Below are 25,240 nucleotides of genomic sequence, written 5' to 3'. Positions count from 1 at the left end.
ATGATAATTATACTTAGATTCTTATTCCTCTTTCTACTAAAGTAAATTAATATGCATTTGGGACAATGACAATGATCTTGTGTCTGTGAACCTGAAGGGACACTGGGAAGCAGTGTTAAGTCAGTCAGAGGCGTTCAATCATGTCATCCATTATTCATTTACCTGGATCTACTTTTTCTGTTTGTTCCTTATCATCAAAAATGAGGAAACTTGACCACTTTACTGAAGTTTCAAAATATTTAGTGAAAAGTACTAAAAAAATCACTTCCCAGTTCAATGCTGGAAAGATTAAGGAAGGTGGCAGAGACAAGGAGCAATCAGCTCCTGGAGCCTAGAAATGGAAGAGCTGTCTCAGGAAGAAGAGATGGGAGAAGGCCGTGGAGTACGGAGGAGCTCAGACACCTCCCAGCTTCTGCTTTAAACAAGGCAGCTCCACTGCTAACTGTCTTATGCATTAAAATTTTGTTAAGAATTAATTTGTTAAATTCTGGTTCTATGGACACATCCCCACCAAGTTTGTAAAATTCAAGGGTAATTCAGACAAAATGACTTCGTCGTTATCACCTAGTCACTGCAAAGCAAGGATCCCAGCCCAAGCCATCTGAGTCCAGACGCATGCCCTTCCCCATCACCATCCTCCAGACTTCCTACCTCTAATCTCGCTGAATCATCACAACAACCAAGCAAAGCAAGTATGATTAGCCTTCTTTTATGAAGGCAAAAACTGAACTCCAGAACTTCACAGGTTGGAATACCTACATTTCCTGCCTACAAACCACGTTTTTTGCACCGTGTGGATACTCATGCATCATGCCTCAATGCAAAAGGCTGTGTATTTTTTTAATATGTAAGTCATGCTACCTTGCTTTTCTATCTTAATATAAATTGTCTTCTTTAGATATCACCTTGTCTCTTCTGAAGTGTCCTTTGTTCTTTAGCTTTGAGTTCATTTCTTCTCTATTAAACTGAGTGTGTCTGTGGTGCCCTTCCAAAATGACCTCTGTCTGGCACAGAAAGCCATCCAATAGGCCATTTGTCACACCTCATCTCTTCTCTTTTATGAAGGGGACAAAGGCTGTCTTTGAGTCCCCTTTGGAAGTGTTTTCATGCTAATCCAAGAATTACTGTTGTGTTTGTTTTCCGGCCAGTGCAGTGTGAAGCCATTCATGGGGCCGCATGGAACTTGTCTAGTCACATTCCAGGCCATTCTTGGAACATTGCGGGGGAATGCATCATCGCTCTGCTGGTGGGAGACAAGTCTGTGTCCCTGCCTGAGGCTGACAGCCAGTGCGTCCGCGTCCTTGATCACACATGAAAACATCTCCTGCCATCTCTGCCAGGCAGCCCACTGCTCATGCACAAGGAGGGAGGAGAGCAGAATTCAATGTTCAAAAAGACCTGAGGTCGGAAAAAGAACAACAGCCTCCTGAATGTGTATCTCTGTGGAAAACAGGGAAAGAAAGGGAGCTGAGTACTTTAGTCAAAGAAACATATGCTTTTCCCAGACAATCTGAGTCACTATGGATTAACAGGAATAGATCCAGAATGGGAATCAGGAGAAATGAATACCAGTTCTGATTCAGCCACCTGTGTGACTTTGGACATATTTCTTTATTTTGTTTCATAGTATCCCTTATAAAACGGGGCTAAAATTTCAGACCCCATAAGACTCTGATAAGGATAAAAGAAAATACGGTCCACCAATGCAGTTGGTAAACAACAAAAACTAGACAAATACTCAATTGCCATTGCTGCTGCCTCTGGGCCTCAGTTGCCTTACCTGTAAAATGAAGATAGTGGGATAAAACTATGTCTCCCATGCTTACTGTTTATCAGGAACACCTAGGGAGCTTTGTACACTTGTGAAGTAGGGGACTCACTAAACCCTTGAACGTTAGGACCCGAGGATGTATTTTTACTTTAATTTCCCAGATGAGTTGGATACAATCTGCCCAGGACTGGTTTTTAGCATCTCCTGGGCTATCCACTGAAGATTACCATATTCAGCGTTTAGTGATTTTTCAAAGACACACTAGCTGATATAAGCTGAGATTGTCTATAATTTCACCAGTACAGATCAGTATTTCGAGTTTAAAAAAAAAAACTTATTTTCCAAAGTCACCTATTAAAAGGTGAGTATCCTTGAGGGGGGCAACATCCCAATGCACCACAGCTTACTTCTTGACCCTTTTCAACCACACTAATGACTGGAGTACCCGTATTTTACAGTGGAACACGGGAGAAGCTTGTGTATGTTTAAGGATAGGATTTTCTAGAAAAATCTGTTTATTTTTCAAATATGGTAACTAAGCCCCAGGGGGCTTATAAGTAGAATGAGCATATAATTTTCATCCCAAACAAGATACTTCAAGAGTGAAAGGGGGATTATTGTTAGCTACATTAGACATAAACCAGGGCATATGAGGATATATGCTTGCCATGGGTAAAAGGACTTGTCTACATCGCAGATAAAGTTAATGTGGAAAAGAAAGAGACCAGGAATGTCAAAGAGTGAACTAGAACTTCAGCCTCCAGACTTCTTCATCAACCCATGTCTCAGCCTATGTGATTCAAATTCACTTCACTTTGGTCCATGTTCACCCTTATATCACAGAAGCAATCTAACAGTATGTATCTGTCTCCTTTACTTCTCTGTCTCCAACTAGAATGCTGGCCCGTGTTGGAACTCAAACTCCATCACATCTGTGACACTCTATTACTTCAGTGAACTCACTAACATGTTGAAGGTGCCTTTCCTTTGGATGAGCAAAGACCATCTGCTATGCAAGATCAAGAGGCCCATGTAACTATCAGAGACTACACCAGGAACTTTAGAAACATCCCCAATTGAAGTTTCATGTTCTTGAGGTTGTTGCAAGACCCTGACAGTTCTATAGCTAACTGTCCAGAAACGCTATGTTTTCCCCCTCTGATGCTCATTGGGTTTTTTTTAGTTAATCAGCGGCTCAGTCCTGTCTAACTCCTTGTGACCCCACAGACTGTAGCCTGCTAGGCTCCTCTGTCCATACGATTTTCCAGGCAAGAATACTGGAGTGGGTCACCATTGCCTACCCCAGGGGATCCTCCCAACCCAGGGATCAAACCCAGGCCTCTTGAATATCCTGCATTGGTAAGTGGATTCTTTACAACTAGTACCACTTGGGAAGTCCAATGCCATAACTAAACCCAAGCTGCCAGTCTGTCAGTACGCATCAGGCATCAGGAAAAATGTCACCTCCCAATATTAGGCTTACTAATACTGCTTGTCTGACAAAAGTTATTTCATTCTGGTTTTAATTCCAAGAGATGAGTTCTGCATTAGTAATCAGCCTCTTCCTATACCTCTCTTCTCACTCAGACATATTAACAGGTAGCAAACACCAAGCTTGGGATTTAAAAAAATAAAATAACCTGGTTTCCAGTTCTCTTTCATGCTTGAAAGGAAATTTATAAATTGTCAAGTTGACTTAATTTTTCTTCTGGACTCACACCTATTTGCTGTAATAAGAATTCCCCCCCCCCCGGGTTTCACTCATCTGCAGCATGTGGCAAGAAAAAGGGGATTAGGATTGTATTTGTCGACTTCTCGAAGCAGATTTTCTTTCAGCAAGTCTGCTATCAATTCTATCTGCCAAAATAGCATTTTAATGTGTTACCTGCCGGTCAAGCATGTTCTGTTAACTTCTGCCTCTGCTGTGTTTTCTGACATTGTTTACCATTAATTTTTCCCATTGTTACCGAGCTTATTATTTTTAATATAAATGTGGACTATGCTATTTTGATCATGTCTTTATTTCTGCAATACATTGGTTTACAACAGAAAAGAGGAGGGTGCAGAGAGGGTAGAAAACAGGTTTTCTCTTGCTGGAAAGACTATTTTAATGAGTTTTATTCTGTAGTTGGGAAGATGCTCTTAACCTCCTTGGCCCAGTCAGATGTGATTTCTTGACACTGAGCATATTGCAAACGCATTTTAATCAGAGCTGTGTAAGGTGGACACCAAGAGGATTTCTCCAGTATTTAACAAAGTCGTCTATTTGCAACACAAAGTAATGCTTTGTTTACCCTTCCTCTTTGTCCTGAGCGTGGTATTATTCCAGAGGCATTGCTCTCTCTTGCAAACTGTCAGCGGCCAAGGGTACTTTTCAGCATGTTTAGGATCATAATTGGCAAAAATGTGTGCTCAGAAGGAAAGGTCAGATGTGACCCAGTAGGAGCCATTCTCCGGTTTGCATGAAATGGACACCAAAGCACTTCACTCGTTCTCCAAAGTTCACAAACCCTTCTCCGTATTCCAGGGACACAGCTTTCCTCCCTGCCAGATAATTAGCTGAAGCGGCAGCCCAGCCGCCTTGTCACGGGGCACTCAATGATGCTCCTTTCCTCCAAGCTCATTTCCTTGGAAGGTGAGAGCCATTATCATAAAGAGGGATATTGTAAATTCTGTTCCTTCTGCTATGCCGTGGCTCTGAGCAGAGAAATTTGTGTTTTCTGCCAGGGAGAAGAATAACATTTATTTAATGGATGCTGAGCAAAAGGTATTCACATTTCATGCTTCAGGGCTTAAGCTGATCCTAGATCAGAAGGGAACTTTTCCAGGCTCCAAACTATACAACTGGGTAAGTGCTTAGCGCTAACAACCCTTATGTTGCATCCAGGCATGGTCTGAGGTCACCATCTCAGGGGTACCCCCACACCGTCTCAGCTCCTGAATTTATTCACAAATCATGTTTTATACCCCTCTCCCACCAGATTCCCCTAGAAACCTAAGCCTGCTTCTCACAGATGGCTCTGCTCCACGGAATCCCAGCTTTGCCCATTCAGCCTCTCAGACTTTTCAAGAGAATCCTTGACAGTGTTAGAGCTGTAATACATGAGTGTGTCCTCACTCAGCATTGGAGGTAGCAGGAAAAAACAAGGGGATAGAGAGAGCCCAGGATAAGGGAAAGAGGACAGATTTCAAGCTAGAAGGATTGATCCAGGTTCAAATAATCTCTGCACTCTAAAGAGCTGGGTAAATCATAAATAGCTATATCTCATTGACAGTTTCCTCATCTTTAAAAAGGAATAATAAATCTTACCTTACAATACAGTTGCAGGGGCCAAGTGAAATCACATGTGAGAAGTGAGGTCCTTAGAGCACAAAAGTTTGTTCATGTCTCCACTCTCAGGAGATTGCCATCTAGTCCGGTTCCAATACTAGCTTGTTAAGTATCTCCTGGCAAGTCATTCAAATTCTCTGTGAGTCCATCTTCAAATAGATGAAAAGAAAAACCTTGATCCTGCCTTCCCTGCAGGACTATTATACAGATTAAATGAAATATTCATTAAAACAGAAACTTTTACAATGCAAGAAAAAGTGTTACCAAAAAATAAGGTGTTACTATTATGCTGATGCTACTATTAATATTTTTTTTTAATTCTGGAAACTGTGTCTTTTAGAATATTATCCACAATTAAGTAAGTCCATCTAAAAATACAATGATATCTTTTAATCACATACAGATATAGGTCGAAATGAAGTGATAGTGGAAAAGTTGACATAAAGTTGTGTCTTGAGAATAGATTTGCTCTCAGAGATGAGGCAGGAGATTCCTAGTAGGTTGTTCTATAAGTAAAATGAATAAGTACTTGGAAATTTAACTGCATTATAATTAGCCAGAAGCCTTGAATATAAACATGTGAAGCATGTCACAGATACTCTTTAAACATCAAATTTCAAGTGTTCATGGTATGCCAATCAGCCTTGACCATTCTCCTCACCACCATTGCTGGCCTCTGGGCCTTCTCTACCCTTTTCTCCTGTACTCTCTACCCCACTTGAGTTCCTAGGATCTCCTGGAATTGAGAAAAGCAGTAACTATATTTCCAGTTGTACACTCAATTCTTACTACTGGTCTTTTCTCGGGCATTAAGTTCCCAGTCTCCTAACTTAGGTTCTGCTCCGTGCCTCTAGTTCTACTGAAGGTATTCCTCTTCCATTCACGCCTCTGTCTCACAGCACAATCTCTCTATGGCGGGCCTCTTATCTTCAGTCCATGTAACTACTGCTAGTTTCAGAGAGTGTTTCCAGCTACCAGGAGAGAATAAACCAGTCCTTGGGGCCTAATCACAAATTCACAAATAATGGAGACTAAGTAGTCCACTCTAAGTCATGCGCTCACAATGGTTAAACAACAGTAACAAACGGAGAGGTCATGACTGAAATTTGGGGAATACCGGGACATTATTAGCTGGGTACTCCCAACGTACCCACCACACATAGTAGGGTGGTCTCCAGTATTGGCCTCTACCCCTCTACAACCCCTTTAGGCGATATCCTCCACTGAGCCCTCCCAGGCTATAAGACATCATCAGGCCATGCTAGTGGCTTTGCAGGCCGTAGAACAAGATCGCCTGCAGCATCGGCCTCTTAGTTCACTCCAATATCTGCCAACACTGGGTGATGCTGCTATTTTGCTGCGACTCCCTGTCTCCACTAGAAGGCATTGCCCCTCTGTTGAGCCCCTCCACATCCATTAGGCAGCAGGCAGCTTCAACTGGGTTCCATCACCCCTGCTGCAGTGCCCACCTTTGTTGTGCATTGTGGAAGGTCTAAAAAATACTTCCAATAAGTCACTGCTGTTGCTCAGAGGTCACTGTCTCCTCAGCTGCCGTTCCATGGCCTGTAATTTCCACCAAGTACCTCTACTGGTACGTAGACTATTTAAAGAGCCACTGTACTTGAGGGTGACATGGAGAACAAAACTATTAATAGGAAGGGAAAGAATGCTTCCAGACTTTTACTCCATTCTTGTGTCAAAGTCTTTTAGTGGTATATTAAATCCAGATTGCTCATTGCCTTCTGTGTTACAGAGATTTAGAAGGAACTCTTTTTTCTGTCATTTATTTGTGACCCTCAGCATCACTCTAAATTCAAGGCTTTACTAGTGGGTCAGGATCATCATGCCTGGTTCCTTCCTTCTTCTTCTTCTTCTTTTTTTTTAATCTTATTTCAAGTATAGTGGGTTTACAATGTTGTGTTAATTTCTGCTATACAGAAAAGTAATTCAGTTATGCATGTATATGTTCTTCTTCATATTCTTTTCTTTTATGGCTTGTCACAGGATATTGAATAGTTAGTTCCCTGTGCTATACAGTAGGGTCTTGCTGTTTATCCATACTACGTATGTTGTGTTTGCATCAGTTAATACCAAAGTCTCAGTACTTCCCTCCCTCATCTCCCTTTAACATGAGTTTTTTAACATGAGTTCCTTCTATAACATGAGTTTTTTTTTTTTTTTTTTCCTCCCATAAGACCAGTCAGCTTTCATGAAATTCCATCTGGCATGGCCTAAAATCCCATTTTTCCCTGGGCATAGACATGTAAGAATCTCCATCCTGCCACAATCAGACTTTAAAAGACTTAATTGTAGACTAGTGTGAAGGTAAAGTTTAATTTAAAAGGATTTTCCTCACTATAAGTTTGTCAGATTCACCAGCTTTAATGAATCTTATTATCCAGTCAACTAGGATTTTGCTTTTATGAAGAGTAGTCTCCTACAAAGAGTTAGTTGTCCCCAAACAACTTTGTTTTCTTTATATTAAAACTTTTTTTTTTGTATTGAAATTGTATTAAAATAGATCTGTCAGACATGGGAGTAGTTTGAAACTGGTTGTGAAAAGCTTGTTCACTGACAGTTTCCAAGGCAAGGGAAGATGTTGGCGGTTGAGTGAGACTGGGGCAAGGAAGGAAGAGAGATTGGTTTAAGTTGGAGTCATAATAAAATACTGTAAAATGTTATTGAGGGTGTTGTCCTGAGCGCCTTCTCCCTGAGTCCCTTGGAAGAACTGACAGCTACCTGGCCTTTGAGAAATGAAATTGACATTTGCAAGCTTAGGTTCAACAGAAACTGAGAAGGGAGGGGTAAGGAATGCTGCGGGCAAAGCCAGAGACCAATTCCCTGGATCCAGGACAGCAGGCCCATAACTCTGCTGTGAGTGATGGGTCAATATCCAATAACTCCAAATCAAAAGCTGAAGTCTTCTTGAGTCAGCAGAGCTGAAGCCTCCTTCAGGGGATAAGAATACAGCAGCAGCCCTTCTGACAGAGCTGGAGTTGCCAGTAGCCTTTAATCTAAGGAAACCACAGGCAAAGCAAACTCGGCATATAACTTTTCCTACATTAATTAGCACCCTTAAGTTTAAAGGGGGAAAAATAATAATACTCTTGGGAGAGCAGCTAGAGCTCAAACTCAACTCATTTGGATTCAGCACAGAGACCCTGGGGAGGGGACGATGGGGTAGAGAACAGAGCACAGGCTGGGGCAGAACAGATTATTTTCAGGTCAACTGAACAGTGGCTCTCAGAAGCCCTCCATTGTTTGAACTGTGTTTCATGATATTGATTACAAATCATCCTCAGTAGTTCTTCATCCTTTTGGTCAAGCTCTGCCTGTCCTGTTGGAAATGAGATGTGATGTGTTTTAGAGTTGTGCTAGATGTGCTCTTTTCTTGGAAGGCATGAGCCTGCTGAGGGGACATGGATTTAAAATGTATTTTTAGTAGGTCATTGTCTAGTAAAGGAAAATTAGCTAAATATTTGTATTTCCACTGACTAGAAGTAAAAAAAAAAAAAAGTAGTGACGAGGAAAAAAAAGTACAAAACATACGTAATGTTTATTACTTATGTGATATTAAAGACGTAAACAAGTTCTTTTTTAAAAATGAACTGAGGATACACACTTCAGTCTCTGCAGTGATTCCACGTCATGAGAAGGACAGAACTGAAAGTGATGGGCAAAGAAAACAGTAACTTTTAACATAGGATTCTAGTTTTTCTTTTTGAAAAAATAATTAAAGTTCATAATTCACTTGTATAATTACTTCAAGAGAAAAATAAATCAATGTAGCCCTTTGAATTTCTGTTACATTCCCAAAATTAAGATACAGACTTGGTGTCAGGTGGTTATTATTTCTGAGGATGACATTTTAAGAACTGTTCTTATACAAAGAAAACTGAACTCCTGACTCTCAGATCATTATCTAAATTCTTCCTAAGTTTTAATGTAGACACAGATGTTAAGACTTTGTTCCTTGAGTCAGCCAGAGAGGCAGCAGAAGTCAGGCTTTTTGGAGTAAATTTTCACCATTTCTTCCTGTCCACCTCGGCCAAGAAGTCCATTCACAGAACTTTATCTCCTTTTATTTTTATATTTTTTGTTTACCTTTACTGCACATGTAGCATATTTTAAAACTGTAATTTTAAATACTTTTGAATGTTATAAAACTTCAAAAATGAAAACAATTTAAAATTGTATTTCACTCTTCAGTTACACAAGTAATTTTGCATCTATTATATTATTAAATTATCATAATACAGTTTGAAAAGTGTGAGGATTGGCATTATTTTATACCATTTTGGAAATGAGGAAACTGAGATTAACTTCTTTAAAGCATACTAGTAGTATCAATAGTAGGAGTTCAAGAGTTGTAAGAGTCCAACCATAACTAGAGTTCAAGTCTCACTTCACATCCATTTATTAATCCAATAAAAATTTATTAAGGCTTCTAGTATATAGACTCTCTTCTGAAATTCTTTTTAGTTGCTCTGGTAATTATTTTTCCCTTTTTGTTTTGTCATTCATTATAGATACCATTACAGGCTGTATTATCAATTATTGTTTCATTTCACATGCGTTGTTCATCACCTCATCTATCTGATAGATTATAATGTCCTTGGGTAGTTCCATAGTTCCATGATATAAACTTTTTTTCACACTCCACAAGGCATGGCACAGTTCTGGATATATGGAGAGAACCAGTGTTTGCTGCTTAGCCAATTTACTGGTTATTACTCAATAGGTAGGAAAGCCTAGATGTTAACAATTAACCCACAGAGCTCTAAGATGTTAACAATTAACCCACAGAAGACCCTCGCCTTCTTTCTTCCATCCACAGAACCTCAATCCCAGTCAATACACTGTCATTTCACCACAAAATAAAATAATCAGCTTGTTTATAATTTTGTTTCATTGAATTAAAAACCTGTTTTTATTTGTTCAGTAGTTTAATTCAGCATCTACTACCAGATACTTAGCAAAATACTAGGCTCTCAATTAACATATATAAAAATAATCAGAGAGTGAAAAGTTAACAAATATTAATCTTCTTTCTTTTTTTTTTTTTTTTGTCTCCCCATCACAACACACACACTTCTAGGAAGTTGGCAGTATTCACTAGAATCTGAAAAGGAGCAAAACTCTGATAACAAGGTGATTTTTCAGGAAAGTCCAGGGAGCTTATCTCAATAAGTATGCAATTCTCATCCCCATCTCACCCCAGAGAAAGAAGCCACTTTTTGCCCCTTCTACCTGATGACAGACACTTTCATATTCCCCACATTCAATCTAAGCTTTATCATATCACACTACATTGTTTTTTCACTGTGTGGCAGGGAAATGCTACAATCAGTTTTATGGAAGGCTCACCCAGAATCAAGTAGCTGTAGGCAAGACTGGCTGGCAGCACAACTTCGACATTTACAGATGTGGATCTAGCTCTGCAGGAGAAAAAAGCAATTTAAAGAGACACTGCTAGGTTTGAGAGGCCTAAATATTTTATCTTTAGTTTGGTAATTAGTAGCTTGAAAAGTACCTGATTAGAAATATTTTCATGGATGTTTAAAAAATATAAAGAATTTTTTACTCACAGAATTATTCCCCAAGTAATAAAGCCAGGAAAGCTGAAGGGCAAATGATAACTATCTCCATATAAACATGGTTTTTTTTTGCTGGAAGAGGCCTTAAAGATCAGCAATCCAACATACTTATATGAGGAAATGGAGGCAAAATTTTGTTTTACTGATCAAGTAAAATGTTAATGGCAGGGACTCTCAGAAACTTTAAAGAGACGGTGCAACTGAGAGAACTTGGGCAAAACCATGATCCAAGGTCACACAGCTTCCTCCCAGTCTCACAGCCACATCTCCTACTCCCCACTGCACCTTCAGGAAGCAATTTTCCCCAAGTTTCAACCAATACAGAGAAAAAGCAGCCTATCTTCATAAAGAGGTCAATTAGATTACAAAAAAAAAAAAAAAAAATTCCCCATGGTAAATTTGGCTACAGGGAACCTCTCTTTCCACATCCTCCTGTTTTTCCTTAGAAGTCAGGAATGATGGCAATGCCACATTTGTACTTGGACAGATGCCTGTGGTATGGAAATTGTAAGAACTGAAAACACATTTGTGCCTTGAAACCTCCTTGTCCTTTGCCTATCATGATGTCTAAAGTTTCACCATCAGAAAACTGTTCCAAAACCACTAAAATTAAAAGCATTCTATCTTCAGAAAACTCCAGTATAATGCTGCTAGTTCTAGAAAGGCTAAAACATGAATCAAATAGTAATCATTAGTGCACTGGCAAAGCAGGACCCTGAGGAAATGGGACATATAATCCATGCTGGGAAGAGTAGTCTGAAGCCACGAGTGCTGCCTAGGGCAGCAAACACACAGGTGATGTAAAATTAGCTCCTAACAAAGCTTCCTGAGACAAAGCAATAAAGGTAGAAAACCAAAAACAAGCCACCTTACTTCACAATTTGAACTCTGGACAACTTTGGATGATCTCCACACAAAGCATAGACTAACACAAGCTTAACGACTCATTGTGAAAGTCACTCAGTTGTGTCTGACTCTTTGAGAACCCATGGACTATATAGTCCATGGAATTTTCCAGGCTAGAATACTGGAATGGGTAGTCGTTTCCTTCTCAAGGGGATCTTTCCAACCCAGGGATCAAAACCACGTTTCTTGCACTGCAGGCAGATTCTTTACCAGCTGAGCCACCATTAAGCAAGTATTGATTTCATACTTTCTTTGTGTTACATTCTGTGAAGGAATACAGAAAGGAATTTAAGGTATGTGTTTCTTTCCTTAAATGAGTAAAAAGAGAAGACTGAGAGAAACCAAATGACAAAAGAAATGCAATGGCTACATTAGAATTATGGCCAATCATCTCTGTCTGATTTGCCTCATTCAGTATGACACTCTCTAGGTCCATCCATGCTGCTTCAAATGGCATTATTTCATTCTTTTTAATGGCCAAGTAATATTCTATTGTATATATGTACCACATCTTCTTTATCCATTCCTCTGTTGATGGACATTTAGATTACTTCCACATCTCGGTTCTTGTAAACAGTGCTGCAATGAACATCAGGGTGCATGTATTATTTTGGAACATGTTTTTCTCTGGATATATGCCCACGAGTGGGATTTCTGGGGCATATGGTAGCTCTATCTTTATTATTTAAAGGACCCTCCATACTGTTCTCCATAGTGTCTATACCAATGTACATTCCCACTGTTTAGGAAGTTTCTTTGTTCTCCATGCCCTCTCCAGCATTTGTTGTATATGGATTTTTTGATGATAGTCATTTCTGACCTGTGTGAGGTGACATCTCATTGTAGTTTTGATTTGCATTTCTCTAGTGACTAGCAATGTTGAACATCTTTTCATGAGCCTGTTGACCATCTGAATGTCTTCCTTGTTGAAAGAGACTTAGAAAGACTTAGAAAATGAACTTATGGTTGCCGGGGGGAGGAATAGTTAGGGAGTTTGGGAAGGTCATGTACACACTGCTATATTTAAAATGGATAACCAACAAAGACAATGTTATGAGCCAGCCTAGATGGGAGGGGAGTTTGAGGGAAAATGGATACACATATGTGTATGGCTGAGTCCCTTCGCTGTTCACCTGAAACTACCACAACACTGTAGTTGTGGTATCCAACATTATAATCCAACACAAAATTAAAAGTTAAAAGATGAAAGAGAAAAAAAAGAGAGAGAGAGAGAGATGGCCAACCAGCTGTGGACAGAGAACACTGCCATTTCAGTAAACAACAAATATTGTGGCCATCAAGCCATCAGTCACTGCAGCTGCCCTTGATTGTGTGCCCTGTGGGGAATTCAGGATGGAGAAAAACAGCATACTGGCCCTAGATATTTAAAGTGTATCTCAAAGAAATTACTTCTACAAGCCCAGACCCTTGCGTCTTCCCATACATAGATAAGCACTAAAATCATCAACTTAAGATGTCTGTATTTTTGTGATTGGCAGATGTTCAACTACATGCTTGTTTTTCAGCAGAAACTCCTAAGTAACCGGACTCCTCCCTTACCTCTTTGGAACAATTTCCTACAGCTATCTGAGACTCTGTCTCCCAGTCTATAGTCCTCAGTGAGGACCCCAAATAAAACATAACTCTCAATATTTAGGTTGTAAGTCATGTTTTTGCTTTTTTTTTCCTTTCAGTCAAGACAATATCCATTGAACCCTAATATGACCAAGGCTGTGAGTTAGGTATTTGCGAGTTCTTGCTGCTCTCCTAGCCTAATAGCAAAGATGGCCTTGGTACACAAACAGCCCTAGCAGGATAAGAGGTGAGGTTCACGCAGGAGATACAAGCAAAAACCTAACCCATAAGTGTGTGTGTTTGGGGAAGGAGGGGGATGTTATTTCTACTGCAGAAAGTCTTCATTGCAGATATGTCACTAAACCTGAACCTAAATGAAAGGGAGACCTCAGAAGCTGAAGATCAAGGATGGAGCCTGAAAGGTCATGGAAGCAAGTATTCAATGTGTGTCTTCAAGACTGTGAGTAGTCTTTATTGACTGGGATGAAAAAAACAAGTGAAAATTTCAATGGGTCTTATATGTGCTTGGAGACATTGTCCTTTTTCCAGTTGTTAGGCATCAAAGAGATTTTGAAGGGTCCTTAAAGCCTAAGCAGATTTCTCTATAGTAGTAGAGTGAATTAGACTCAACTTCAAGGCTTGGTTTCCTCATTTAATGTGTGAGTAACTTGGACAAACCATGTAACTTCCTTTAGGTAGTTTCTTCATTTGTAAAATAAAGAAAGTCTTATTACTGGCTTTGCAGAGTTATGAGAGCCAAATAAGTAAGGTTAAAAAAAAAAATCCTAGACAGTTATACAAACATTCATCATCACCATTATTATGGCAGTGTTCCCAGAATGCCTCGTAGAAGCCATCTAGCACCAGGGCAGGTCACAGAATTAAATTAGTCTGTCCTGAAAAGACCTCATATTCTGGGAAAGTAAATACTTATCCAGAGTTTGAAATCTAGAGCTAGTAGATCTGTGAGGTAAATCTGGCTTCTGGTTAGTCACACTCACTCTGGATACTTCTCAAGAAGTGGAAAAGTTAGAGCTAGTGTGACATAGGGGTAGGAGGTCACCTTGACCTTCTAGAAGTGTTTAGACAACGTGTTTTCAGAAAGAACAACCAAGAGAAATATTTTTCTCTACTTCTGATTGGTTAGAATGCCTTTGTATGTCATAATGCTAATAGGATTAAGATTTCCAATAGAACCAATGTATTTTCTAATTATAGCATAGATACAATGTACAATGCATTATATTTCCCTTTACTCATGCTTCAAAGACTTAAAATGCAACTCTAAAGAGTCTTAGAGAATCTTAAGACTGGTTGATGACCACTTCTTGGTAAGTGAGACATAGATTGACTTCTAATAAATGTGGAGACTTTTATCTTATCATAAGGATATTCCAAAGGATCTAGCTAGCAATACGCTCTCTTTTGATGTAAATGTCTCCTGTTGCCTTAATGAGCCTTATTCCAACTCTTCCTCCCTAAAAGAGGGCATGGCAACCCACTCCAGTATTCTTGACAGGAAAATCCCATGGACAGAGGAGGCTAGTGGGCTATAGTCCATAGGGTCACACAGAGTCAGATATGACTGAGCAACTAAGCATGAACATAAGCCACTCTTCCTAATGAGTACCATTATATGCAGGCTTCCCATATATTTTTAGAACCAATGAAGGGCTTTGTGGGGAGTCTGAATGGGTCCCACATTCAGAAAGAGCCCACACATAGTTTAATGCTCTTATTGTTAGTAATCCTGGAGAAGGAAATGGCAACCCATTCTAGTATTTTTCCCTGGAGAATCCTAATGGACAGAGTAGCCTGGCAGGCTGCGGCCCATGGGGTCACAAAGAGTCAGACACAACTGAGCAACTCACACACATATTCTTAGTAGTTGTAAAACCCTTTCTTTGAACTTGTGTTTTATAAACAAGTCTGATGAGACAATAGAGCTTAAGTGTGTGCAGGGGAATATACAAAGGGAAAGGAAAAGTTTCACAATTTAGTACCTTTCAATGGTTTGTTTTGTCCTGAGCTGACCAATGGCTATATTTGTGGAATAGCTCTTTCAGAACAGGATGCAAGACAACCAGGCTGACCTCCAGGTATTGCTTCCTCATTTCCTGCTGGCCCTGGTTCTTAAGGCCCTGGTTCTGCCTCCAGACTCTCCCACTGGACCCATGATGTAAAAAATTGCCACTCTTTGTAACCCAGACAGCATCTTCTCTGGACCACAAAGCTATACTACATTCTCAGAAATATATCAGGGTAGTGACAAATATTAGCTTTGTATTTGAACTGTAAGAATGGTGTTAATTTTCTATTGTAATCTATGATGAAGAAATATTCCCTATCAAAATCAATCCAGTAATTCTTGAAATGAAAAGCCAAAGCAATATTAAGCCACTTACTCAGAAATTCAAAGTAAAAACAATGAACTAAGATTAAAATTCTGAAATTTCAAATTGGCTTCTCTTTTGACTGCTGCTACTCTAATTCTTTTCATGGGACTAAATTTGGATTTCTCGTTCATTTTTGTACTTCAGCATATTCTGATTTGTTTTAAATGGGTGCAGGACACACAGATATATGTCAACAAATGCATTTGTTAAATTCACAGTCTATAGATATTGACGCTTTACTTAGAAGCAAGTCAGATAATATATAAAAGCTGTAGGAAAAAGTTTCTTTGCATAACATAAGAACTAATGCATCAAGTTATGGTTTGTTAATGGCATTCAATTAACACAACTATTGTTAGTTGATTAAAAATTAACTGTGGATAATCATTTAACATTTAGAACTTACAAATGTTCCCTGATTTATTAAAATTGTGGGAACTAAGGAATCAGGGAAGAAACTAGAAATATTTAGTTAGATTTTTTTAATGAAACTTTTAGGCACATTGTGAAATATTTCTTCCTAGTAAATATACATTTGTAAATCAATCTTCACGTTTTAACAACTTGAGAAGAATTTGCAGACCTCCTGTTTTAAAGGCACTTGAGAAATAAATATCTGCCAGGGAAAGAAATCCCATCAGTTTTCTTGCTGTTTCTGTACAGATGGTAGACCATACTGTGAAATTTGCTGTTCTTCGATTGCTCCATTCTGCACACGCCCCAAGGAATCTCAGAATTGTGGAAACTAGAGATGTAATAGACTAAATAGGTCACCTATTCCAATAGAAATTTTACCAGATTTATATAAGACTCTTTTGAATTTACAATACAACTTACTTCCAAGGGGGTCCAAATGCTGAGCAGAAAATAGGCTTTTTTTTCTGGCCACCCTGCATTCTTTATTATGTTCTACTGTTAATCATGTTTTTCTCTTGTGAAGATAATATACTATCAGAATGTGCATATGGAATTGCTTTTCCAACAAAAGAATTAAAGTGATCTGTACCCAGTCTCTCATCTGCACGCCCTCCCCCCCAAACCCCAACCCATTGACTATATTCTCAAGACAGTTATCTGAGGTCTCAGGAGTATTCCATGGCCCTGGAAAAATAAAAAGTGAAGTTGCTCAGTAGTGTCAGACTCTTTTCGACCGCATGGACTGTAACCTACCAGGCTTATCCATCCATGGGATTTTCCAGGCAAGAATACTGGAGTGGGTTGCCATTTCCTTCTCCAGGGGATCTTCCCAACCGAGAGATCGAACCCAGGTCTCCCACACTGCAAGCAGACGCTTTACCCTCTGAGCCACCAGGGAAGCCCCCTGGTGGAAAAATAAATGGACTGGTAAATAGCCTGTATGTGCATAATATTCAATAGTTTGGTTTCTTTAAAATGTACCCTAACCAATCAAAATAACCAGCTTCAGGCATATTACATATACTCCAAAATCATTTTAACATATTTTTGAACACCAAGTGTGTAAAAAACAGTCAGGGAAACAATGAAATTTGAGACACAGTCTCAAGCCTTAAAGTTTGCATTCTTGGGAGGATGAAAAAACATTGAATACATGAGAATTTTATGTGGATGTCCATTGTTTTTGTCTGCCTTCTTTCTTGCATTCTTCTTCTGTTCCTCCTACAGGGAATATACTCTCTGTGATTCAGATGTAACTTATCCCAGAGTGACTCATACCTGTGGCCACAGCAAATGGTACAGAAATGATTAGCAATCTAAGTTAGCATATCAGGGTCCTCCCTGGAATTTTACACTAGAGGTCTCTAGGAAAATTTCCCACAATCATTGGAAATCCTAGAAGTCCTACAATGAGAGATACAGGGCAAGAGGCTGCCAGTGACAATTTACTCAACACATGAGAAGCCCGTCTGAGAAAGAAGCAGGGGTGAAAGAAGCCAAGAGATTGTGAAAGTCCTGATATCACAAACTTCTAAGTTCAGCCTACATCCAAATTTTTAATTTCTCTGTTCTGTGACCTCCCAACAAAAGATCTCCTTCCTCTAGTTAAGACCGCCTGAGTTGGGTTTCTAACACTTGTAACTGAGAAAGATCTAACTAATAAATGGAAGAATCTGCCAACTGAGATAACAAGAGTTATGAGAGTTCAAAGTAGAAGTTCCAGGGAAGATTTTCCAGAGAAGATGGAGCTTGAGCTATGGTTTTTAGAATTTGGGAAGATAAAAAAGAGAAAAGAGGCACTGCAAGTGAGATGATGTATAAAATTGCTGAAAAGTACAACCCAGTTTCAAGGGTCAGAGAAGATCAATTTTGGGTGAAAACTACAAGCCAGTTTCAAGAGTCAGAGAAGATCAATTTGGGGTGAAATGGAAGATATATATAGAATAAGAAGTGGAGATAAGGACAAAATTAGGAATGAGCTTAACAAATGTGGAACGTAACTGATAATCCAAAAGAGAGACAATGTTTTTGAATAAACCTTGAAGAGAATAAAATGTTGAACAAGTATCATCTCATCATTATTAAAAACCATCAAATATTAGATTCATTCACAAAAGTTTTACCTTGCATTCTTTTTTCCCTGGAGAGAATCTTAGGAGAAAGTCCTGAGAAAGCAGCTTGGTGGTTACCAGCCTTGCACATGACCTGTGGCTCATCTACCCCACATTTGTCATAATGACATAATCCTTTTAGAAAGACCAATAGAATCGACTCTCTGTATAGATTGCAATTTTTCTCTTCTCTTGGTCTCTTATGTCTGGAAAATTATTCAATTAGATACTCTTTCTCCTCCCTCACACCGTCCTAAGCTTTTGTTTTTCCACGTCTTACATTCCATACACTAATTTTCTCTTGCTCTAATGTGTTGCTGCATGCATGATACAGAAGAGAAAAGCTGATAATGGTCTTATTCATCTACATCTGAAAAGTTCTTTTGTACTTATATAAAGCATGGAAAACATACATCAAATGTAAAAATAGTTATCTAGCTATCATGATTCTTTCGGAGCAGTGGTGAGGAGTTTGCAGTAATTTATAAAGACAAATTTTGTAAGCCACATTAATAGGAGCAAATAGTTAGATATAAATGGTTATGATTTGAATATGGATATGGATCTAGAGAGATAAAGATATAAATTTAGGTATAGGTAGGCTTCCAGGTGGTGCTAGTGGTAAAGAACCTGCTTGCCAATGCAGGGAACATAAGAATCATGGGAATCATGGGTACTTTCCCTTGGTTAGGAAGAGCCCCTGGAGGAGGGCATGGCAACCATTTCAGTATTCTTGCCTGGAGAATCCCATGGATAGAGGAGCCTGAAGGGCTATAGTCCATAGGGTTGCAAAGAGTCAGACATGGCTAAAGTGACTTAGCATGCACACACAAAGGTACAAGAAGATACAAGAGGTACAAGAAAGGGTAGGGATAGAGAGAGAATGAACACGTATGCAATCTGAGATTACCAAAGGAATTTGTACTGTCTTGTTCTCATCTCCTCTTTCCCAATGACTTCTGGTCAAACTGTACTCCTTTTAGTTCTATAAGGGCTATTAAATACCCTGTGTCTTTTATTAGAGTGAACTCAATCAAAATGGTAGTATATTTTCTGTATGTTGAACAGTAATTGGCAGAAAAGGTAAAACCACTTCAGTATATTGGCTGGAGAAAGGCAAAGACTTAGTTATGGCTGACCAAGAAAAAGAGATTAGGCAAAATCTTTTTCACAAGTATCATTTTTTCCACCTACACACTTAGAGTTCATTCTTATGCTCACATATTTAATAGCCAGAGAGGGAAAAAAATGCATAGTGGGGGCAGGGATTTGTATGAGAAAAGGATGCCAATCTTACAATTTCTAGACAATTGAGTTATATTAAGTTAACAAATATTAACTGACTACTTCCTATGTTCTAGGCATTGTTGGGGAGGAAGAGATTTTCCTCTACATTACCAGGTAGACCTTTGCTTATGAGGTAGGCCAGGTAGCTGGTCTAATAATGAAGCTGGCATGAGACAGATTAATAGGAGAAAATTATACAAAGTTTAATAACATGTGTACTTGCAAGGGACTCAGAAAAACTGAGTAACTCACCAAATGGCTGAAACTCTCACCTTAAATACCAACTAAAGACAAAAGAAAATGTTGAGAGTAGGGGTCTGGGACTTCAAAAAGGAGAAAGACAATTGTCACGGAGGCAGAAAAGCATGTGTTTGGTAAACAAATGTTTGATGGGCCAGGCAGAGACAATGGGACACACAGTGGACTCTGACCTCTAGGCCCCACCCAAGTTTTTCCCACCACACCAAGCACATGTTCTCTGTAGATATTTCTAGTGATAGCTCTAGTTCTGTAATAGGCCTTCTATCTAAATTCTTCATACACTTAGGGAGAAGGTTAAAATTTCTTCCTGAATCTTTTGGGCCTTAATTGTTTTCAGGCTGATATAATCTACATGCCAAAAACATTTTGGGGTGGCAAATTTTGTTTCTCTACAGCATAATTAGCTGCCTAACTGGCACATATGTTCATGCGCCTGAGTTCTAGACTGTGAACTTGCTGAATGATCTGGTCTATTTTTGTATCATAGAACTAAAGCAATATCAGATATGTGATAGGTGGTCAATATTTGTTCAATAGATTAGTGATTTGATGATTAAATGATATAAGGCATGCCAATTATAAAGTTTCCTATCAATGCTACTGTTTTAATATCATAACATTTAAAGAGTAGATAGGAGTGAAGTGAAAGTCGTTCAGCCGTGTCCAACTCTTTGCGACCCTTTGGACTGTACAGTCCAGAAGAAGAAGAACCTGCAAAGATTGAGAAGGAAGAGCTAAGAAGGGAATCAGAAAACTGTAATGTCATATAAGCCATCTGGCTTCGTATTTTTTGGCATCATATTTTTTTTCCCCGGTGGAATGCCCTCAAAACTTAATCTCTTTTGTCTGACTTATTTCTACTTCTCCGCTAAGACTCAGCTTCCATGCCAGGAACCACCAGTCTGTGTTACATGCTCTCCTTTTCTGGTGGTGCCAGACACTGTGTCTACCACCCTACATTCAGTATTTATAGCCTCTGGAAACCATCAGAGTTAAAATCATGAAGGCAGGAGTCTGATGAGTTTGTTCATTTAGATTCTCTGATGACCTCATTTATTCCTTCAGCTTATATTTATAGAGCACCTACAGTGTGATATACACCAACATCTAGAGTGTAAACCATGTCATATCTCAAGACCAGCCCAAAAAGTAAGCTTTTCAAAAAGGTATATGACCCAAGCCTATTGATATACTTCATGCCAGTAGTTTTTGCAGATCATTCCTATTACCATAACAACCCAAGCCCAGAATCAACAACGTTATAAGGAAATTGAAGAAACTGGGTCATTTTTCCACAGGCATATTAAGTAAAGTTAAGCATTTCTTAGAAGTCAAGTAACATGAGGCTTGAAAAGTTTTCTGGATGGAGTCTCAGATGCTCCTTCACAGTCTCTGCCAGGAAAGTTGACATGAGGTGCATAGATGGAAATCAGAAGGCAGCGGCCTCAATATGCAATCAAGAAGCTTAACTCAGATTTCTTAAAAAACTGGAAATAGAACTGCCATATGACCCAGCAATCCCACTTCTGGGCATACACACTGAGGAAACCAGATCTGAAAGAGACACGTGCACCCCAATGTTCATCGCAGCACTGTTTATAATAGCCAGGACATGGAAGCAACCTAGATGCCCATCAGCAGATGAATGGATAAGGAAGCTGTGGTACATATACACCATGGAATATTACTCAGCCGTTAAAAAGAATTCATCTGAATCAGTTCTAATGAGATGGATGAAACTGGAGCCCATTATACAGAGTGAAGTAAGCCAGAAAGATAAAGAACATTACAGCATACTAACACATATATATGGAATTTAGAAAGATGGTAACGACAACCCTATATGCAAAACAGAAAAAGAGACACAGAAGTACAGAACAGACTTTTGAACTCTGTGGGAGAAGGTGAGGGTGGGATGTTGCGAAAGAACAGCATGTATATTATCTATGGTGAAACAGGTCACCAGCCCAGGTGGGATGCATGAGACAAGTGCTCGGGCCTGGTGCACTGGGAAGACCCAGAGGAATCGGGTGGAGAGGGAGGTGGGAGGGGGGATTGGGATGGAGAATATGTGTAAATCTATTGCTGATTCATGTCAATGTATGACAAAACCCACTGAAAAAATAAATAAATAAATAAATTAAAAAAAAGAAGCTTAACTCTCATCCAAAGGAGAGAAGGAAGTGGTTTCTAGAGGGGAGTGTGGAACACAGAGAGACTGATTCCAGTATTTTTTGTTTGTATGTTTTTTAAGAAAGAAGAATTTTGAGCATTTTCATAAGATAAAGAACCAATTTTAAATGAGAGGTTGAAAAAGAGGAGAGAGGCAGAAAATGACAATGTGTTAGGGGTCACATACATTGCTCTGGAGGGATTAACCTGTTCCTTAGAAAAGGAGAGGAGCCTATGTGAAAACATACGTTTCTCAGGAAGAAAAAGGCAAGGCCACCTCCTATGACAGGAGCAGATTGGGGGCTGAGGACTTTGGGGACATGATGAAGTGACCCTTCAGGTTTTTAGAAGGTCAGAATTAGGCTTTACCTTTGTGGAGATGCCAGTCCTCACCGTGGAGCTAGGCTGGAAGGAGGTAAAATCATTCTGGATAGCAGCCTGGGAGAAAAGGGGAGGGGATGTGAAGACCATCAATTTAGGAAGGATGGAAGAAGGGTCAGAGACCACAGAGCCAGCTTAAGATTTTAGTTGGTTAGAAGAAACAAAATCCCAAGGTATGATCTTAGAATTATGGACCTGAGGTAGGAGGGATAAATATCATTTTAAGTTTAAGGCTAGGGCAAGAGGGTTAAGGATACTTTGTCTCCGGAATGGCTATGCTGGCATGGGTGTTAAAGTCAGCTAAGACCTGGGAGAGCAGAGCAACAAGGTAAGGCAGGAATCCAACTCCTCAGGGACAAGGGCTGGTAAAGGGTAGCTGCCAGTTTCACAGACTGAAACAGAGGAGGGGTTTTTCTCCATAATCCTGTAAGAGTTATGATCCCCAAGCAGCAAAAGGAATTAACAAAATACTGACAAAATATCAGAAGATGAGCAGTTCTGCTAGGATAAGGGGAGTCGGTGGCTTTAGGGGAAATTCAGTTTTCCAAAGAACACTGGTGACCAAAACAAAGTATCTGAACTAAACCATGGAACCATACTCTGTAATATGCTGTCTTTGGGTTTACCAAAGAGAAAGCCTGGTTTGCTGTTGTGTGTAAATCACTTAGGTGTTTCAAGAGCACTGAGTCTGATCTGTAAGGTAACAAAATTTGCCACCCCAAAATACCTCTCTGGAATATGAATTATTTTGAGCTAAAAACAATCAAGGCCCAAAAGACACTGGAAGAACATTTGACCTCCCTAACTGCTTAATGGCTGTAGATCCAGGACTTGTTCCAGGCAGAGAGCTATCACTATGGATTCGGATAGCATGAACTAGGTATGTAGACAGGGAGGAATCTTTCAAGTCTGTTTGTTAGAATTCCTTTCTGTATCCCATAGTCTATGCCTGTCCTAGCAAAAGTTTATTTACAAACATTTGCTTTTCTTCAGGTGAATTGCCTTCCTCCCCTTTGAGGTCCTAAACCAGTACCCCCAACATTCTCTTTTAAGTTGAAGGTGGCATTTAGGGTGAGCATTTCAACCACTGTGGTGAGTTTTTTAATTTTGCTGGATGTCTCACACATACACATTTTGTTAAACTGTGTTTGATTTTCTCCTGTTAATCTGTCTCATGTAAATTTATTTCTTAGACCAGCCAGAGAATCTAAGAGGGTGGAAGAAAATTTCTTCCTCAACAGATCATACATGGGTAAGTGGGTAACAGGGGCTTCCCTGGTGGCTTAGTGGTAAAGAATCTGCCTGCCAATGCAGGAGACATTAAGTTTGATCCCTGGGTCGGAAAGATCCCCTGGAGAAGGAAATGGCAACCCACTCCAGTATTCTTGCCTGGGAAACCCCATGGACAGAGGAGCCTGGCGGGCTACAGTCCACGGGGTCACAGAGTCAAATAGGACTTAGCAACTGAATAACAACAAAGTGGGTAACAGTCATCTGAAGGAGCGCTCTGAACTGATACTCTCTGATTCAAAAACTTTCATTGAAAGCCCATATTCCTTAGCCTGGTTTCAGTCTAGTTTTCCTTTTTTTCCACCACTCTCCTAACTAACTTTCTGCCCTAACCTGGCTGATTTGTTCACAGCCAATGCCTATTCCCCGCTTCTCATGCTGATTCTCCCCTTTCAGCATCATCCCCTTCTCAGGAGCCCTTTGTTTTTTTCTGTTTTTCCTGAATTTCTTTCTATCTTTCCTGTACTTTCAAACCCAGTTCATTACTCACTATTTCATGAACTCTTCCTTTGATTCCAGAGAATTATGACATCATTCTCCTCTTGCACCCATTTGTATTTTCAGTTGTCTTTTTTTTTCATCACCAACAACCCTCTTAGCTCCTTGCATGAAAGAAGAATCCGTGTGTCCTACTTCTTTTCATCCCCCACAATATCTGACATATACTAGATACTCAGTAAATAACGGATGGATAAATGAGTGATAAATTAGTTCATTCACTAAGGGAAAAAAATGCTTATTTTAATTCCACTCTGTAAGTTTTACCTTCTTAAGGGAGTGGGATGTGTGTGTGTGGCAGAGGAGGGTGGTTAGAGATAGAATTTGGGACCCAAAGACTGCAGCATGAGAAAGAGGGAGGGAGGCAGAAATTCAACTTGAATCCCACAGCTGCAGAGAGGGTGGCCATGGTGGGGTGGGAGCCACAACCACCTGCAGGATAGAGGTGAGGCGGGCACAGCGTCTCCCCCAAGCTTGAAGGGTATCTCTGCCGTCACTCACCAGCCAGTGTGAGCGCTTCTGGCAAGCTCCCATTATCCCATCACTCTCTCAGATGGTGGGCAGTGGAATCGATATTCCCAAGGCTTTAAAAAGCTCCCAAATGTTGTGCTGCCATTCACTCAACAACAGGGGGAGAAATAAGGGAGGGAAAAACTGATGTTGGCTTCTTATTTTGCTTATGTTGTTAAAAACGGCTCCGATGCTGCAGTTCTGGAATAGGTCCCCTCTTCCTCTGAAAGCATGCTGTGTGATAGACTGTCACTTGTCCCCTGCCTCCAGAAGAGCCAGCTGGCAGCTAAGTGCCAAAGCCAGTGACTTGCATGTGTTTTTCTGACATTTAACAAATGGGAACAGCTTGCAAATCTGCATTAACTCACTCTGTCTCACAAATAATCAGGGCCTACACAGTGTAGACGCTGGGAACATTAGCTCTGACACAAAAGAGTGAGAGGCTGGGGGGTGGAGGGGGGTGACAGAAAACAAGTCAGCAAATAAAGGATGTTTTAACGAAGAGATGAATGTAACATTCTGGTTCAGAGGGAAGAGTTCTGAAGTCATTTTTGTTTTTCAACAAGCCACTGCTGATGGTGCTAAATCCGTCTGTCAAGGCCCAGCTTTGCAGCTTGAAGTCATCTTGCCTGTAGTTCACAAATGCTGATCTCTTGGTTGCTTCCATCTTGCAAATACCATTTCAAATTCCTTAGGCTTCAGAGCCAAGGATCTTTCAAAGGGGTTCTGCTTGACCA

Source organism: Cervus canadensis, chromosome 23 (assembly GCF_019320065.1).
Source record: "Cervus canadensis isolate Bull #8, Minnesota chromosome 23, ASM1932006v1, whole genome shotgun sequence".
Classification (NCBI taxonomy): Eukaryota; Metazoa; Chordata; class Mammalia; order Artiodactyla; family Cervidae; genus Cervus; species Cervus canadensis.
Note: the sequence above shows the minus strand (reverse complement) of the source record.